Genomic DNA, 20,665 nt, shown 5'->3' with positions numbered 1-20,665 from the left:
CATGCAGAAAATGATCAGAAGAGCAAAATTCTCTTGAATTAAAGAAAAAAGAAGAGGAGATAACCCTGGGACAAAAGCAAAGAAAATTGTCTCTCATTTTTAATACAAGAATTTTCATCATATCCAAAATTATATTTTGGTGGGCATAATTATGCTAGTTGGAAAATTTATAATTCTCATTTTAAATTGCTAATATAATTATTGTCAAATAATCTTCTCTGTAGTTGTTACCAAGTATTGATTTAGATTATTCTCTCAGGTTGGGACTGTTTTTCTTGGCCAACTGCTGTCAGCATTTCTAGACATAAAGGGCTTCAATTTGGTAAGAAACATACTATACAGAAGATTGCTTCAGTTTGGAAGTGTATGTTATTCTCCCTTAAATCTCATTAGATCTACACAGATGTATTTGCATTTTTAATTACCCATCTCAGGGGTACCTGAGTGGCTCAGTCAGTTAAGCAACCAGCTCTTGATTTTGGCTCAGGTCATGATCTCACAGTTCCTGGGACTGATCGCCAAGTCGGGCTTTGTGCGGACAGCACAGAGACTGCTTGGGGTATTTTCTCCCTCTCTCTCCACCCCTGCCCATAAATAAATAAACATTAAAATTCTTTAAATATAATTATCCATTCCAGCTTATAAGATACTATTTCAGGTCATATGTTTTCTCCTATGAAATTTTAGATGTGTCAAAGTGTTCTGTTTTTTCCCCCTATCCTTTTTCCCCTTAAGCTTATATTATTCTCTTGTACTCAAGAAAAACATTAATAAATACACTTTTCATTCTGACAACGATTTGGGAAGTAGAGGATTCCTTTGCCTGTTACTATATAATGCTAATGAATAGGCTTACCCCTGCTTATTACAGACTATTAGGACAAAGTTGGTGGCTAGTTACCTTTAACCTCACCAAAAGGTAAAACAAGATAAAAGTTCTTAATTTTTATCAAGTAAATATAAAAAAATATTTATTTTATCAGATAAATATTGATGATAAAAGTGATTGAATGGTCTGGGTTCCAAAACAGTGACACTTTTTCCCCCCACAGAGATCTAATAATAAGTAGATCACCTGTTTTTGAAAACAAAATAATTGAAATGATAAATGATGATGAGATTTAGGAATCTCCATACATAATCCATAAAGGTAAATGGCAATGGCCATCTAGTTGTAAACATAGCACTTAGGAGAACATAATGCCAATTTTTTAAAAAATGTGGCAAGATATGTATCTTTGCCCCTTTTGCTTCTATGGAAAAAAAATACTTTGAAAAATAATTCATTCTTCCTTTAAAAATTAATCTTGGAAAAACAATTTCTGGAGATACAAATTATTCAGTCTGTTTTCTGGTATGCTGTGTAAGTATATCAGGCCCCCATTTTTTTAAATTTCAGAACTATAGTTTTTAACAATTTCTTAAATCCATAACTTTAGTGGGGGTTGATTAAGGGTGATCAAATCTTAGGGAAAAAATGTAGTCATTTTGGTTGTAATATGTTATCATCATTATGTCTTACATTATCTTCAAATACTCTTTATTTACAAGTTTCATTTTACATTGTGATTATGGTCAGAAAAGTGACAATGTAAGAACATAACATCTGTAATCTATATTATTCTTCAATACTGACATCCTTAGTCATTTTTTCCCAGTTTACAAGTCAAAACACGATTTTCTTTCTGTGAAGATAGAAGTTTCAACTGTTGTATAACTACCACACTGTCTATAGTTGGTTGTGTTTTTTTTTCATTTTATCTCTTTAGTTTTTGAATGGGTGACTCATTTCTTTGTACAGCACTTAGAAAAAGACTGAAAATCATGAAAAAGGGTTGAATAAGAAAATAATAACTAATGATGCTGTTTGCCCATATTTAAAATAGATTAACCTTCTGTTATGGATGATATAAAGAAACATTTAAACAGAAAAAAGATACATTAAGAATGATTTTATTTAATAACATTTATTTAAGCACTTATAATTTGTGTGCTTATTTAACACATATCATATATTTGTAAAATAGAGTGATGGATTATACAAAAATGCGTAGTTTTTATTATTTTAGAAGCAATAAAGTGAATCATTTAATATTTAACCATTCAACCAGGATTTTACCATTACAAAGACAAATTTTCTTATTCCTGAGTAAGTCGATTTTTGTGTTAAGCTTTCTTCTTTTTTTTCTATGTAAAGATAAGGTTATCTTTTTTGCAGTAAGGAAATAATTTTATGATCATTAATAAAATTACTAATGCCAATAGCTATCTTCTTGCCAAATATATGGTTTTATACTAAAAGGGTGAATTTGTCCACAATAGCAGCCCAAGCAAAAGTATTATTAGTATAGAAAATGATCATTCCTCATCATTATGAGGATCTGGAGAACAAGGAGTATTTGAGGAGTTGGAGTTTGAAGGCAGACTACATACTTTCCAATATGGCTGCACTCTGTGCTTACATTGTACCCTTAGCAAACAGCTTTATTTTAATCAGCCACTTTCTTCGATTATAAAATGGGGAGGTTATCATAATGAAACTCCACTGGATGGTCATAAACATTAAGGAAGAAAATAAACACTTAAGGCTGTGCCTAATATATAGTGTTATACAAGTGTTGGTTACTTTCAAGTATATCTGAGACCTGAAGAATTTTGTTAATCGGAGCAAAGGGGGCAATCATTTTGCAGTATGTAAGTGTATCAAATCATCACCTTAAGCTTATATGTAGCTGTATGTCAGTTATAACTCAGTAAAACTGGGGACAGCACACAAGAAATAAGTGTTGTCTAGATATTAAAATGCAGATAAGTGACATTTTAGTTGTAATGATGTCTTTTACTTATATTAATAGTTTTAGTATTAGTTATTCATTCCTCAAGTCCCCTCCAACTGCATTTTATTGTTTAAGGAAGTATTAATTACTTCAATTAATCTATAATTGATTTTCTTATAAAGAAGGGGGCCAAAATGATAGAGCAGAAAAAAGAAATGAGATTAAGGAGATCTAATTTAAGTGTAAATCAAAAGATAATTTCTTCATCTTATGATATACCCTGCAATTTTTGATCTTCCATAACTGTAGTGTGGGGATCTATATTATTTTTTTAAACTTTTTGGTATTTTTCTCTGTCATTTTTGTTGGAGAATAAGAGGAGATTTTCTTCTTTAGTTTTTCAGAATGGTTTTCTAACTAAATAAATACAACAATATGCTTCAAAGTATATTTCATGGAATATTAATCTAAGAGAAAAGTCCTGAAAAGTAGATCCCATGATCAAACAGCAAATAACTCGATAAAGGGTTTGAGAAATTATGAGATAAAAACATTAGCTTAATGTTGTTTTACTAATCATATCCCTATTTTCTAAATAATAAATCTGCTCTGCACAACACTTTTTAAAGATGTGTGGACCAATGTTCCATGGAACACTCTTTATGAAATATTTCTATATAATCTTAAAATGAAAATGTACGATCTCACCCTAATAAACAAAGAGCTAAGCAGAAAGTCATTTAGTTCAGATTCACAGGTTATGAGGTAAGCATTTGATCTGCAAATAATACATTTCATTATTCTTTTATTTTGCAACATTAAGCTCTAATCTCTTTGCTTTTCATATTATCTGACTCTTAAATAACTCAGTTGAATTTGTATTTAGTGTAACAGCTGGTAAAAGCATCAACCAAGACTCTGCTTCTAATTAGTCAAGGGGGATGTGGAAACTAATTAAAGAAACATGATCAAGGAAAGCAAAGATTTGCTATAGACAGACTACTCCTCATTTCCACTTTCAAACAAATCATTCTTCACGCCTTCCTCAAAGCCACTGGTCACTTTCTTGGGTATTTCTGTTTACTTTACAAACCGTTAGCTCTCTTACTTACCTCTCTACCAAACTTATTCATTGAAAATATCAACAGACTAAGACTTTCTGACTTTCTACCATTTCTGTCATCTATATGTTTCAAATTTAGTGTTTCTGCAAAGGATGGGGATTTGTTGACAACGTTGGGTTATTGCCAGTGTCTGGAATACTCACTAAATATGAGGATTAAATTAATTCATTAGTGATTATTGTATCTTTTCTTCTCATACAATCTAAGAATTATCCAGATGACTGTAAAAAATCAGGCCTCTTGATCTCTGGATCCCATACCACCCAACCTACTCAAGAGCATTTATTATTATAATTATTCTGTTGTTTACTGTTACTGGTTTTGCTTCTGCTGGATCATTTCCATTAGTATGCAGATATCATTTGTTTTGGTTTAAACGGATTAATTTCTAGTGTCCTTTTTACTATTTTTACAGTTCCCTATTTGTTCATACCAATCCCCTCCCCTAAAGAGTAATTGATGTATGATATTTCCCTTATTTCATCTTCAATTTGTGCCTTTTGGTCACTCATTCTCGTGACCCGCAAAAATAATTCTCAGATTCACCAAAACCTCAACCTTGGCAAATGCAGTATTCATTTATATTCCTTAAAATTGCCTGAACTCTCAATAATATTTAGCTTGGTGGATATTTCTTCTCTAATTGAAAATCTTATTTTTCTTGTTCCAAGTTTCTGTGAAAATTTAATTTTTTTCCTCTCTTTTCTTAGTCTCTTTCTTGTACTATACTTAGAAAGTGGAAAACTACACAGGGTTCAGTATTAGATGTTTTTTCTAGCCAATCAAATGTTTTACTTTGGCAATCAGAAAAATCTCATAAATCTGCTGCCATATGTATCTTAATGGGTCTCAAGTCTAAATTTTCATCTCTGATCTAGCCCTGGGCTCCAAACGCATATGAAACTATCTATTTAGCATCTTTATTTGGAAAACTAACTGGCATCTCAAATGCAGTTCAGAAGAAATGTACCTCTCAGTTTCTGCTGTAATCTGCTCCTTCTCTAGTGCAATAAATGATAACACCATTAGTTTAGTTCACCAAAGTTTTTTAACAACACAACATAGAAGATACTGTTTATTTATCTCTTTTCCCCATACTTGAAGCCAAACTAGAAGCAATTTCTTTTGGTTCAAATTCAAAACATAGTTTTCCAATTATAATCACATTTGCTGTCTTCATTTTACAACTTATTTTAAGCCACTGTCATCTTTTGAATAGATGTGTGTATATACATACACACATGAATTCGTGTGTATATATATATATACAATAGTATATANTCATAAAAATTTCTTGCTTATTAATGTTTGATGGCCTTCATTTCAAGCAAAAACAAATCAAAATTTCCATCATGGCCTATTAGGACGTTTTACAAGCTAACTTCTTCCCAACTCGCTGGCTTTATCCCCAGTCACGTTTCCCTTATCTCTCAAGGACCTAATGCAATATCTTGACTTTTGGTTTACTTGCTTGGTTTTGTTTGTTTGTTTTTTGTTTTGTTTGTTCTTTTAATATATCAGTTTTGAGCATGATTTTTCAGGGCTTTTTATTTGTTTACTGTTTCTTCTGATTCTTATGTAGTTCTTCTGTTTATTATTAGTATTCACAGATGGTTCAGCTATCATATCTTCAGAGATTCCATTCCTCCTAGCACAGATTTTTCTCTATCTTATTATTATCTTAGTATTTGTAAAATTTGCATCATACTACATCACTATCTTTGTCATATCTTTGAGTCTTTATTACAGTTATATATTTGTTTTTTCTCTCTCCCTTTCATTAACATATAAAATATCTGCCACAATTTAGGTGTTCAGTAATATATATTTAATACATTCTGACATACACCAGTAATAAATTTCTGAGCAAGAAAATAGCAGTACCAACCATTAAAGAGTTTACAATCTAGCAGAAGAAAAAGACAATTAAATATGCAATTCAATTAAGGGTTTCAAATTTATCATAAAAGGAGTATTGTGATAGTAGAGCATATGGGGACACAATGTAAATCATAGGTTAAGGAAGGTTTTATCCAACGTAATTGTGGTGGAAGGCAAGGTATCTCACAAAACTATCTCATATTGAGAGCATAGTGTATGTTCAAAAAATCCACATGGCAAAAAGATAGAAAATTTTCCAAGACAGTAAAACTTCATGTGGATACACAATAGCATGATGTGGCCAAAGCTGAAGCTCTTTAAGGAAGGCTGTTCCAACCAAGTTTAAAATTAGCTATACGTAGAAATAACTTCAAACATGGGTGCATCATAATGACATTTATATTGTAGACTAATCATTCTGATTGACAATTGAAAATTTATTTTGAGTGAAGCAGGTTATTAAATAGAGACAACTAAGGGACTGGTAGTGGATACATTAGACAATGACTCCCATTAACATGAACTCTATTTTTGTTTCACTTTAAGTTAAAAAACAGATTTTATTATATATATATGATAAAATATACTAGTTTTTCTTTAGATTATGAGATTTCATAGTTTTTAAGGTAGTTAAATATATATTTGTTCCACTATTTTAAATTGCTGCATAATATTTCATACAATGAATGGCTGCATTTTTCATATTATTATTATGGTAAGAATACTTGAGATCTACCCTTTTAACAAAACAATGTGATGCTTTCATTTATAAGAAAGAACAAAAAGGTAAGAACAATTAAGAATAACACAATTTATTTGGGGCGCCTGGGTGGCTTAGTCGGTTAAGCGTCCGACTTTCGCTTAGGTCATGATCTCGTGGTTCGTGGGTTCGAGCCCCGCATCGGGCTCTGTGCTGACTGCCAGCTCAGAGCCTGGAGCCTCTTTCGGTCTGTGACTCCCTCTCTCTCTGACCCTCCCCTGCTCATGCTGTCTCTCTCTCTCCTAGAAATAAATAAAACATAAATTTAAAAAAAAAAAGAATAACACAATTTAGGAATCCACAGAATTTAAAGGTCACTCTAAATGTCTCTGAATAAAAGTCCTAGAAATAATAATACTGGTGCTTTAATCTTCTAATTCAACATTTTCAGGTGTGTGTGTGTCTGTGTATGTAGAAAATTGTCAGTACTATTTATTGAAAGATCCATTATAATCAGTTATTCCTAAGTATACATTATGTATACATATTGAGAATATTTATATTTAAGAAATTCCTTGGAAATTTATTCAACAAAATTTTGAAGTGCTCCTGCAAAAGCACATTTCAAAATAGGTCATCAGAGCACTCTTTAAAAAGTAGAACTAGAGAATATTCCTAACCCATTCATGTAAATTCTTTAGATGATAAATTATGGGTCTAGATCGCATAGAATGAATGAATAAAAATAGAATAGAATAGAATGAATGAAAGGTAAGAAAGAATACCTTACCTTTAAGCAAGGCACTAGTATGCAAATCTATTACTAAAGAAAGAAAAGGTTAGACACCTGGATCTTATTCAAAAGTAAAAGTTTTCTGTAGAAAATAGAACAAAGGAAATGTCCATAACAAAATTGAGGACAGACTAATTTTGAGGTTAATTTTGTAGATAGTCTCAAGTAGTAATTCGAGTTGTGATTTAATCACACAATACTCAAGAAATCTTTTGAGTAGATCACACATGTTTTAGCTCTAAAATCAAATTTTAAAGCAATTAATAAGACATTGATTTATTACCATAACAGTTATTATCTTTTTAAATTTACCCATATATTTCTAACTTCTACCGTCAATTGTTTAAGAAATCCTTCAGTCTTGAATGTGATGTGAATTTTTATTTAGTTTCATATTCATATTTCAATCTGAATTAATTTTTTCTTACAATAATTTTTGAAATTTAATTTTATATATATTCACATAGTCTCATGCTTACCCTTAATTGACTTTACAGTGGCTTCTTCTGAATTACATATCCAGGATTCTAAATAAAATGTTAAAATACTTTTATTATTTTTCTACTCTCCTTTGAGAAATCTTATATGAATTAGTAGAATTAAACTATTTATTTATCTTTGTCATTTTTCAACATGATTATTTCAAAGCAGTACAGTCCTAGAATTAAAACTGAATGTCCAGTACAAAGTACAGTATCATTGACAAACAAGCATTTGCCAGATGTTTTCTGGGAATATACTAGGTATGACTTTCATTAATGTGGTACTTAATAGTTTTGAGAATTCTAACTCTGGTTCTTTGGAGTCTCAAAAGAAAAAAAAATATGCTATCTTTTCTCAGGTTCATTGAATTATTCTTTTTTTAATTACAACAGAAATCACTAATTCAAAATCCTTTACAAATTATGAGACAATGTTAGTCTGAAAACTTTTTCAGTGTACAATAAGGTGTAGAGAACAAATACTCTTAGATTCACTGAGTCTGATTAGCCTGACTATTGTCTTTCTTTTCTTCGACGAATTTACTCTCTGTAAATACTTCTTTCTCAAGATTGTTTTGGCTATTTGGGGTCTTTTGTGGCTCCATACAAATTTTAAAATTATTTCTTCTAGTTTGGTGAAAAATACCAAAGGGATACATGAACCAATAAAAAAGCTCCCAAAGGCCAATTCTAAACAATCTGAGTGATTAAATCAGGTGGTACTGGATTATAACTCAAAATATAAAATAAGTCCTCACTTTGACAGTAGATATACTACAATTGGAATAATACAGAGAAGATTAGCATGGCCCCTGCACAAGGATGACACCCAATTGTGAAGCATTGCACATTAAAAATATATATTCACAAAAATATAAAATATAAATAGGATGTGTGCATATATAATATATATACATATATATTACTGAATTCATAGTCACATAAATGATTGAGTAAATAAATAATTTGGGAAGAATGGATAAATCTGTGAAAAATGCTATTGGTATTTTGATAGGAATTTCATTAAATTTGTAGAATGCTTTGGGTAATATGGACATTTTTCTTGCTTTTTAAGGTTCCCCTTTACTGCTATATACTTCCTTCTTAAGAATGTTTTTGCTGCATCCCAAAGATTTTGGACTGTGGTGTTTCCATTTTCATTTGTCTCACCACATTTTTTAATTTCCTCTTTCCTTTCTTGATTGACTCATTGCTTGGTAGCATGTTATTTAACCTCCACATATTTGTGTTCTTTCCAGATTTTTTCTTATTTCTGGCTAATTTCTAATTTAATAGTGTTGTGGTCAGAAAAGATTCATGGTATGACTTCAGCCTTTTTGAATTTCTTGACACTTGTTTTGTGACATAATATGCAATCAACTCTGGAGAATGTTCCATGTGCATTTGAAAAGAATGGGCATTCTGCTGGTTAACAATAGAATGTTCTAAATATAACCATTAGATCCATCTGGTCCAATGTGTCATTCAAAGCCACTGTTACCTTGTTGATTTTTTGTTTGGCTGATCTATCCATTGATGTAAGTAGGGTGTTAAAGTCTCCTACTATTATTGTATTACTATGACCTACTTCCTTTATGTTTGCTGTTAGCTGCTTCATTTGGGTGATTCCATTTTGGGTGCATAAATGTTTTAATTGTTATATTCTCTTGTTGGATTATTCCCTTTATTATATAGTGTCCTTCATCTCTTGTTACAGTCTTTGTTTTAAAGACTATTTTATCCAATATTAATATTGCTACTTTTTTTTTCACTTCTATTTGAATGATAAATGCCTTTCCATGATGTTATTTTCAATCTGCATATGTCTTTAAGTCTTAAATAAGTCCCTTGTAGACAGCATATAGATATTCCTTTTTAAAACAATCTTTCAGGTGGGCCTGAGAGGCTCAGTAGGTTAAGCGTCCAATTTCGGCTCAGATCATGATCTCGCAGTCTGTGAGTTTGAGCCCCACGTCAGGCTCTGTGCTGACAGTTCGGAACCTGGAGCCTGATTCAAATTCTGTCTCTCTCTGTACCTCCCCTGCTCACGTTCTGTGTCTCTCTCTCAAAACTAAATAAACTTAAAAAAAAAATCCCTCACCCTGTTTCTTTTTTTAAAGGTTTTATTTGGGAGCAGGGGAGAGAAGAAGATCAAAGAAAGAACAGAGACAGAGAATCCCAAGCAGGCTCTGTGCTGTCAGTGTGGAGCCAGACCTAGGGCTCTATCTCATGAACTGTGAGATCATGACCTGAGCAAAAACTAAGAGTCAGACATTTAACCAACTGAGCCACCCAGGCACCCCCTATCCTGTTTCTTTTGATTGGAGCTTTTAGTCCACCTATATTCAAAGTAATTATTGATAGGTCTGCATTTATTGCCATTTTGTTACTTGTTTCATGATTGTTATTGTAGTTTTCCTCTGTTCCTTTCTTCTTTTGCTCTCTTCTCTAATGATAAGTTGGCTTCTTTAGTGATATATTCCTTTCTCTTTATTTTTTGTATATCTATTACTGGTTTCTGATTTGTGGTTACCATTAGGTTTATATATAACATGTTGTGCATAGCACAGTCTATAGTAAGTTAATACTCAGTTAAGTTTGAATACATTCTTTATTTGCCCCCTCCCCATGTTTTAAGTATGTGATGTCACACTTTACATTATTTTATTTTGTGAATCCCTTGATTGATTATTATAAGTGTAGTTAATTTTATTGCTTTTGTTCTTCATACCTTTCTAACTCCTAGTTATGGTCTTTCCTTTACACTCAAAGAGTTCCCTTTAACATTTCCTGTAGGACTGGTTAGGTGGTCATTAATTCATTTAACTTTTATTTGCCTGGAAAATTCTTTATTTCATCTATTCTGAATAGTAGGTTTGCTCTATAGACTATTCATGGTGGCAGGGTTTTTTCTTTCAGCCCTTTGCATAGAGCATGTTATCCCCTTGTGATCTGCAAGGTTTCTGTGGAAAAATCAGCTAATAGCCTTATGGGGTTTCCTTTAAATGTAACTTTTCTTTTCTCTTGCTGTTTTTTAAATTCTATCTTTATCAGTACCTTTTCCACTCTAATTAGTATGTATGTTGGTGCAGACCTCCTTGAGCTGATTTTGTTGAGAACTCTCTGTGCCTTCTGGGTCTAGATTTCTGTTTCCTTCCCAAGATTCAAGAAGTTTTCAGCTATTATATATTCAAACATATTTTCTGTCCCCTTTTTTTCTTCTCCTTCTGGGATCCTTTATAATGCAGATATTATCGCCCTTGATGGTCACTGAGTAACCTTAGTCTATTTTCATTTTATATATACATATATATGTATATATATATTTTTTTCTTTTCCCCCTCTCTCTCTCATTCATCTTTATTGCTTTCCATTACTCTATCCTCTGGGTCATTGATCAGTTCTGATTACTGTAGTCTCCTATTTATTCTATCCAGTTTATTTATTTTTAATTTCAGTTATTGAGTTTTTCATCTCTGAATTTTTTTTTACTAATTCTTAGTTTTGTCTGTCTGTGTCTGTGTATTTCTGTGGCTGTGTATTTCTATGTCTGTGTCTGATAACTCAGCCATATCTCCTGCTCTTACAAGTAATGGCCTTGAACCTAGCTCTCCATGGATGTCTCCTCTGTGTGTTGCATGTGCCATACTATTGTGGCTGAGCAGTGTTTGCCTCCAGTCCAGTTATCTTTAGTGGCTCTTTTTGCCTACTGTGGTCATAGTTTGGTCCGTGTATTGTCAATGGGCCAGTCTGGGGCTGCCTTGGCCTTGAATTGAGTAAGACAGGCATTTGCCAGATATGTGGTGGCACCAAACTTCAGGGCACTCTTCCTGTGTTGTCTCCTGAGTACTTTCATTGGTGGGTGGGGGTCAGTAATCAGACCTAATGTCTGCCCTCACTGCTGGGATTGCAGTTGGACTGGGGTTTGTGATTATCCTCCCCTTTCCCAGGGTGGTACAGTGCTGGCCCCTGTTGAGGCTGCCAGTCTTGTGCCACTGCTTTGGATAGGTTCTGGCCAAGAGCATATTGGAGGGGGCAGGTCCATAGTAGAATGTGGGAGCAAGGCACACAGTGCCAGCAAGGTCCACACTGGTCTGCTGCATAAGGGGGCCTGCAGTTGCCCAGGAAAACTGCTGCCAGACTGGGATGGAGCAGAGGTGTCTGCAGAAGAATGGGGGAATAGCTTGCTGTTAGCAAGTATGTAACAATTGTTGGTAAGATGTAATAATTATTAGCTGGCGATACACTGGTTCCTGCAGGTGTCTGTGTGTCTATGCTGGGTTGCAAGGGAGGGAAATGCTGCCTGCTAGTTCTTTTGTCCTTGGAAGTCCCCCAAAGAACCCTGCCTTCAGCACATGCTCTGAGATTAGTAAATAAATCTCCTTCCCATATACCTTCAGTGTTTTTCAAATTCCTGCATCTTTTCTGTACCTCCATGTGTCTGTTTGTTGTGCTGTCTCTTTAAGTGTGGAGACTCAGTTTCCTTTCACCCTTATGGCACCCCAAGAACTGAGACCACTAGTTTTTAAAGTTACAGGTGTCAAGTCCCACTGATTGTTAAACCCCTGTAGTTTTCAAAGCCAAATATTATGGTAATTATCTTCCTCGTGTAGAACTCCCATGCCTGAGCTGCCTGGTATAGGGTCTGGTTTGCTCCTCTCCTCTGGCTGACATCTCACAGTTCATTTGGCTCTAGATCACCTCTCTGCCTTTCATAGCCTCTGATGTGGACTCTTTTGTATTTAGCTGTGGAGACTCTGTTCTGCCGGTCTTCAGTCGTTTTCTGGTTTATTTCCACTGTTGTAGGTGTTATATAATTGTATCCATCCATTCCATGGGATGAAGCGAGTGTAGGTGGGATTCTCCTATCCCTCCATCTTCCTCAGAAGAAAGACTATTTGAGAGAGAGAGAGAGAGATCACAAATTAGCAAGATCAGAAGTGAAAATAAAATATATTTTTAAATTTTTACTCTAATACACTTTTTCCAATCTGTAGGACTAGGATATGTAAAGTGTTTATATCTGTTATATCTACTATATTTATTAATTAATTAAGATGTGTTTATCATTTTATACTAAACATATGTCATTATATATGTATTACTATCAGTCAACTATCTTATTATTAGGATCATTTAAGTTCAAGATAAACAATAAATACTTAGGTTAAGTTGAATAGTAGGTTAGGTTAAATGTCCTTACACATTTTAAAATAATTATGAACTACATTAAGAAATTATAAAATTATAAAGAGTCTGTTTCAAGCATTTCTTTATGGAAAGATAAGTTGCATATTAATTAGAATTCAACAAGGAGGGTAGGGAAAAATGTCAACTCCTAGTATATGATGCTCATATGCATATGTTTATATTAACTAGGAGAAATGTCTATTCAAGTCCTTTGCTTTTTTACTATTCTCAAAAGTGTAGATTTGCCTTTTCAATTCATTGATTGTTTCCTTTGCTGTGAAGAAACTCTCTATTCGATATAGTTGTTGATGGTGCTGTCCGTGGCGTATCCAAGAAATCACTGCCAAGACAAAAAGGCAAAGTCTCCAGTTTTTTGATAAAGTTGTTGTGTTCTTTTCGCCCACACCAACTTCCATCAGCTGTACTTCTGCAACCTTTTAAAGATGTTTTCAATTACTTCTAATGAGTTAGAAAACCCTTGTGAATAATTTGATAATGCTGCATTTCTAACTTATTCAATTGTGCTCTAGATGACTTAAAAATATATAACATATACTCAGACTGCATTTAATGTTTTTGAAATGTTATTTCTTAGCTTCCAACATTATCGTCTAGGTGCTAAGCACTCTGTGATCTGATGATAGGAACAAATATTAGTAGTTCAGGTAAAAGTGGTAGGAAACAGAAACGGAATAAACAAAAACCCTGAGGGGTATATGTTAGAGGGAGAGAGAGAAAGAGAGGGATATGAATGGAAGATAATTATTTGAGGTAAGAGTAAAAATACATACATCAAGAATGTGTGTGTATTTATATACATATATAAATTTAGATATGTGTATATACAATACATTCAGACTAGGAAACAGATTGTACTCTGTTTTTTGCTGATCTGAACATTTATTTAAATGATATCTGTTCAAATCAGTATGTCGGTTTGCAGTACACTAGACAGAGCTAGTTGGCTAATGTCCTCTTAATGGGAAATTAAGAAAACAGTATAAAATTGTCTGTTATCTGTAGAAGATACAACTTATATTGCTAAATCAGGAGTACCAAATTTCAAGGAACTCACCTACATGATTTATGCTTGACTGTTTAAACATATTTACTGAAACTCAGAAAGTCTTCATCACTGTGATGGATTGGGTGAAATCACCTATCACTTATTTATGTGTATTCTAATCAAATATGTTACTAGATATTTTGCCTATTTTCTCTCTTATATGGCACCATAATCCTGAAAAAAAGGCATCATTGTTATTTTATTTAAAATGTGAAGAAACACGGGGGCACGTGAGTGGCTTAGTCATTTAAGCATCCGACTTAAATGATGATCTCACTGTTCAGCTCAGGTCATGATGGCATGGTTCGTGGGTTTGAGTCTTGCCTCAGGCTTTGTGCTGACAGCTCAGAGTCTGGAACCTGCTTCAGATTCTGTGTCTCCCCTCTCTCTGCCTCTCCTCTGCTCACACTCAGTCACTGGGTCTCTCTCTCTCAAATATAAATAAATAATAAAACAGTTTTTAAAAAATCTGTATTTTACACAGGGTATCTAACCTGCAATTATAAGTATTAGATTGATATATATGTAATGATATTTTATTTATTTATTTTTATTTTTTAATTTTAATTATTTTTTTTTTTACAAATAGTTGANAGGGTGGGGATGAGGCAAAATTGGAAATAGAATGAACAGGCAGAAGGGATAAGAAGCTTTTTTCAAAGAGCTAAAGGGTAGAATATGGTTAGATAGGCGAGAGAAAGATGCTGGTATTATACAGAGAGACTATATAGTCTAATTACTCCTTAGAGAAAGAAATGAAAACGTTGATAGGTGTAGAATTTACATCTACAGTTTGGACTCGTTGTGATTGTTTAAGCAAGCCAGTGACTGGAATTAATCTGGTNCAGGGGCTTGCCTGTCGGGTGTGCCGAGCCCGCTGGAGTGAGGAAAACCAGGTCCCTCTATGCTTGTCACCTGAAACACGAACTCACAGGCAAATCTCCCAGTTTTTAGCTCTTTGCCTTCCCTCTAGAGTTCCAGTCAGCCAGGAGCGCGGACGCCCATGTCCGCGCGTGGCTCTTCCAGGGGCCCAAGCCCTCTGGGAGGACAATGGCGGCAGGCACGCCACTACTCTAGAAGTCCAGCCAGCCAGGAGCCAGCACAAAGAAGCAGTTTGTGTGCTCGCCCCCCCCCACCCGTGACCAGTTGGCACGTGGGGAACTGGCATGCACGTATTTGGCGCGCAGGGTGTTTCTATGCCCCGAGTGGAGGTTTTTCCCCCAAGCGGAGGTTTTTATGTTTCAGACTCTCTCTTTTTCCCCTCACTTCCCGCAGAGGGGATTGCCTCTGACCCTGGATTCTCCGATCCCCACTCGATTTTATCTTCCCCAGTTCGCACTCACTTTAGAAGGCTTTCTCAGTGGATTCTGCATCCTTTTTCTCCCAATCTCTCAGGTTTTGTAAGGTTTGCAATGGCTTCAGATCTTTTCCATGTGATGTATGGGTGTGAGTGCAAGTACGGAGCTCCTTACTTCTCCGCCATCTTGCCCCTCCCTCTCTGATAGTTTATTTATTGTATAAATTTTGATTATAGTAACACATTGTCAACATTTAACTCAAAGATTTTTTTAATGAGTTGTCTTTGAAATATGTTTTCTGAAACCATCTTCATAAAAATAATTCTTTTCAAAGATATGTATCCCTAGTAGACTTGTGTTTAGCTGCTGATTCTGTGCTTTGCTAGTTCTGTACTGACGAAAGGAGTAAAGAGAATTGTTTTGATCATTTTTCAGTTGGTGGAAATAATGGAAAAAATGGATATACTGTTTAACACTGCCATCTGAAAAAAAGCTTTTTCTTTAAAGAATACTGCTGAATTACAATTTTGAATTGAAGAATTTATATTTTTACACTTATTTGCAAAAGTTTTTAAAAATATGTTCTTGTTAATGATACATTACAGTCTAAAAAGGAACATACAGAGAAATATCACCCAGCCCAATGCAAATTGTTATCTGTGATACATCAGGAGTTGTAAATCAGACTCCCTATAAGAAGAGCTCTATTTCTTCATACTTACAAAGACCATACACTCTGCTTCATTTTTTTGTTTTTTTTTAAAGTTTTTTTTTTAATTTATTATTGAGACAGAGAGTAACAGAGCATGAGCAGGGGAGGGTCAGAGAGAGAGGGAGACACAGAATCTGAAGCAGGCTTCAGGCTCTGACCTGTCAGCAGAGAGCCTGATGTAGGGTTAGAATTCACAAACCGTGAGATCATGACCTGAGCCGAAGTCGGCCACTTAACCAACTGAGCCACCTAGGCGCCCCAATACACTCTACTTCGAGGTGTACATTTTTCTATATGCAGTCGCTAAATTCTGGACAGTGATGTCCAAGCTCTTTCCAATGGTTGGTACGCTGATTGAGCTGTCTTACCATCTCATACCAGTCCACTGCAGCCAAGATTGACTCTACCCTTTTTTTTTTTTTAATTTGTATGACATTACTGTAGGTTCTAGGTATAACCTTCCTCAGGAAATTGCCTTGGCCAAATTCTTTTTTTTAAATTAAAAAAAACCCTTTATTTATTTTTGAGAGAGACAGACAGACAGAGTCCGAGTAGGGGAGGAACAGAGAGAGAAGGAGACAGAATGTGAAGCAGGTTCCAGGCTCCAAGTTGTAAGCACAGAGCCTGACATGGGGCTCAGGCTAAGAACCATGAACTGTAAGATTATGACCTGAGCGAAGGTGGATGCTTAACAGACTGAGCCACTCAGGCACCCCAAAATATATTTAAAATGAAGGGTTACACGTTCCCTTATTTAGTAGATATTACAAAGGAGAAAGACAAGTGTCACGGGCAATGTTCTGGGCTGCCATGTTCTGGTCTGGAGCTTCAGAATAGGCTTCCTGGGAAATGTTAAATCGAAATTAAAAGATAGTTGCAAATGACATATCAGATAAAGGGCTAGTATCCAATATCTATACAGAACTCATCAAACTCCACACCTGAAAAACAAATAATCCAGTGAAGAAATGGGCAGAAGACATGAACAGACACTTCTCCAAAGAGGACATCCAGATGGCCAAGAGACACATGAAATGATGCTCAGCATTCCTCATCATCAGTGAAATACAAATCCAAACCACACTGAGATACCACCTCACGCCAGTCAGAGTGGCTGAAATGAACAAATCAGGAGACTCCAGATGCTGGTGAGTATGTGGAGAAGCGGGCACCCTCCTACACTGTTGGTAGAAATGTAAACTGGTGCAGCCCCTCTGGAAAACAGTGTGGAGGTTCCTCAAAAAATTAACAGTAGAACTCCCCTATGACCCAGAAGTAACACTGCTAGGAATTTACCCAAGGGATACAAGAGTGCTGATGCATAGGGGCACATGTACCCCAATGTTCATAGCAGCACTCTCCACAATAGCCAAATCATGGAAAGAGCTTAAGTGTCCATCAACGGACGAATGGATCAAGAAGATGTGGTATATTTATACAATGGAATACATGAAATACATTTATACAATGGAATTTATACATGGCAATGAGAAAGAATGAAATCTGGCCACGTGTAGCAACATGGATGGAACTAGAGGGAGTTATGCTGAGCGAAATAGGTTAGGCAGAGAAGGACAAATACCGTATGTTTGCTCATATAGGTGGACTAGGAGGAGGTTAACGGAGGACTATGTGGGGGAAGGAAGCATGTATGTGTGTACCATACTTCAGTCAGGGCCACCATCGGTGGGCATCCACCACTTTTGGATACCCTACATAGCATTACTTTTAACCAACATATTTATTTTAAAGTAAAAATAAGGTAATAAGTTGACCCATTGATTTCTTGGTCTTATCATATTCCTCATTACCTAGAAGTAGAATGAAAAACACTTACAATGGTTATATTTTTAAAAGTGGTAGTAAAAACTAGGAATTAATGTATAGTAATGTCATGAAGAATGAGAAGTACTATAAATTAACAACAAATGAATGGTGCTATTTTTCCCACAGACAAAATACAGGGTACATTACAACTGGCTGAAATTCCTAACAGACTGGAGGAGTGAAAAAAAAGATGAGTAGAGAAATGTTATGTGAATAGATAAATAGATGAGAGAGAGAAGGAGAGAAAGAGGGAGAGAGGAAATTAAGTAGTTATTAGTCATTTTAGTGTACAGAGATTAGTTGGGTCCTGAATCAAAATTAAGTTCAGATAAAGAAACCTCAGAAATAACAATAATACAAACACAAAGTTGTAAAACTCTAACATTATCTGGATATTTGAAGATATGGAAATGTGTAAAATTTTAACCATAGAAATTATCCTTATATTTTATACAAAAAAATAACAATAGTATGGATACCTTTCTCAGGAAAATACAGAGGTTGCCAGTTGGCAAGTTCAGGCTCCTCATACCAATAAGTTAGCAAGTAGATAATGAGGTTACTGTTTTGGTAAAGGATTTATTTCTGACTTTGAAAATAAATAGAATTGTTGCTCCCAGATAATGTCAGAGAGGAGATTAGGTGGAATTCAATCTATTTAATGATGCCTCTTTATTTCCAAGAAAAAAAAGTTAATGTTAGAATCAGTAGAAGCATATGGTTAGATCCTTCAGAAATAAAGTTATTTTCAACCTGGACAGTGACAGGCAAGCTAAAGTGCTGACAAAATGAATACGGAAGTTATTTTTCAGAAGGAAGTTATAAACACTAACTAACTTGGTGACCAGATACAGAAATAAGAATTATAATAACCAGTCCTATTCGTGTTTTTTATGTATATGAATATATGACTTGAATATATTTCTACATCATTTATCTACCACTTTACATAGGGCATTTTGATCATGGTAAACTTGGATTTTACACATAGATTTTAATCTATCAAGATATAAGATGGACTTTAGCTACAATGAACATCACCAGAGATTCCAAGTTAGAATTGACTGAGGCTGTTACTTTCAGTATCACCAGTATTTGGCTGCCCTACTGGGGTTGAAATAAAAGCCACTTTCTAGGGGTAGTATTGGCAGTGAGGCCACGAATAACAATGACTGTCAGGTGATATTCTTAGTTTCTACTTCAATGAACTCCTTCCTATTCCCAGTAAGAGATCACCTATGAAAGTATTCCCTCCCTAGGAGTGAGGATGTCTTATCTGTCACACTCAAGGGTTGTAAGGATGGGCACTTCAACTGTTCAAGACAGTCATTCACAGTGATAGAGAAAAGGAGAAATCCTGCTTCTACTCTTATTTTTATCTTATTATTTTTAATATTTTATTTATTTTTAAATTTTATTCTAAGAAGGAGAGAGAGAGAGAGAGCAAGTGAAGGATAGGGGTAGAGGCAGAAAGAGAATCTTAAGCAGGCTTCACCCACAGTGCAGAGCCTGACATGGGCTTCATCTCCTGACTGTGAGATCATGATCTCATGACCTGAGCTGAAGTCAAAGTCAAATGCTTAACTGACTGAGCCACCCAGGTGCCCCATGCATTTGTTTCAAAGGACTNAGTGAGGCTCAAAGAAATGAACTGGAATTTATAAAGTCTTGCAAACCTATAAATTCTAAGTGTCTAAAAAAATGGTTTGTATTTTGTACATTATTTAATCTGTAAAACACTGTATTTAGTACCTAGATTTTTTTAAATAAGTGGCTTAATTAAGTTATAAAAGCCAAGAAATCTGTTAAAGTGAATTTAAGTTATTAGAAAGTGTTCTAATGATTGTAATTTAGGTGGTTTCAAATTAACTAAATATAAGATAATTATATAGTTTTAGAAAATAAGAATAACAGGTTCAAGATACCTCATTCATTCAATGCCTAGTGTTCCCAGCATTGTTCTAGGCATTGGTTACACAGCATATTTCATCTACTTTCTGTCCCGGTGGAGCTTATTTTTCCTACCAATATTCTAGTAATAATCCCTTCATGAACATATGAATAAATAACTGGATATAAAAGTCAAGTTTTATTGGAAATAAATGGAGATGAAGTATAAGCCTCTGCGTAGATCATGTATGTAAACAGAAGGTTTTAAGAGAAAAAATATTTAAGGAATTTAACTATACACACAGAATTTAGGAATATAAAATCAGATATTCATTCCCAACACAACTAAGTGAAACTTTCTTAGCAGCTAAAAATTCTGAAGTAAAATTGGAAGAGATTTTAATTTTTCCACACTTAAAAAAATGTGTACTTAAATATATTTTAGGGGTTAACACCCAAAAACAGTCCCCATCATGTTGCAAACCATTGTTAATAGCTTCCAAAATTTATTATGGGTGCTTTTCAAAGGATGGTCACATGCCACTTTCAGAATTTTGAAGTGCATTACAGAGATATGTATTCATCTGTTTTAAAAGTTGTTTCAGCCTTAACAGGTATCATATCACTTAATGATTTCATATATATAAATCAGATAGTCTCTATTCTGATTGTTTTCCTCTCATACATCTGCTTATGAGTATGTTTAGCTATTAATCAATAGCTATATACTGATGGGCAAAATTCACTTATTTTTCCATAAGCACAGTTCTGAACTCTAATGCTTTCATATAAACTTTTCACTTAAATTGGTTCCATTGTCAACTTTTTTAAAACTTAAAGAATAACATTAGAGCATAGGGAAATATTCCTCCATCAAGTATTTTTCCCAGAGTCAGTCTTCATTGCAGCTGAAGTTCTAAAACTT

General features: G+C 34.4%; 1 pseudogene; it reads left to right on the top strand.

Moving 5' to 3' along the window:
* Positions 1-8,511: 8,511 nt before the first annotated feature.
* LOC144229198 (U6 spliceosomal RNA) lies at positions 8,512-8,612 on the top strand (annotated as a pseudogene).
* Positions 8,613-20,665: the final 12,053 nt, after the last annotated feature.

The sequence above is a fragment of the Crocuta crocuta genome, unplaced genomic scaffold (genome assembly GCF_008692635.1).
Source record: "Crocuta crocuta isolate KB4526 unplaced genomic scaffold, BGI_CrCroc_1.0 scaffold497, whole genome shotgun sequence".
Classification (NCBI taxonomy): domain Eukaryota; kingdom Metazoa; phylum Chordata; class Mammalia; order Carnivora; family Hyaenidae; genus Crocuta; species Crocuta crocuta.
This window is presented reverse-complemented; position numbering and strand designations above follow the sequence as displayed.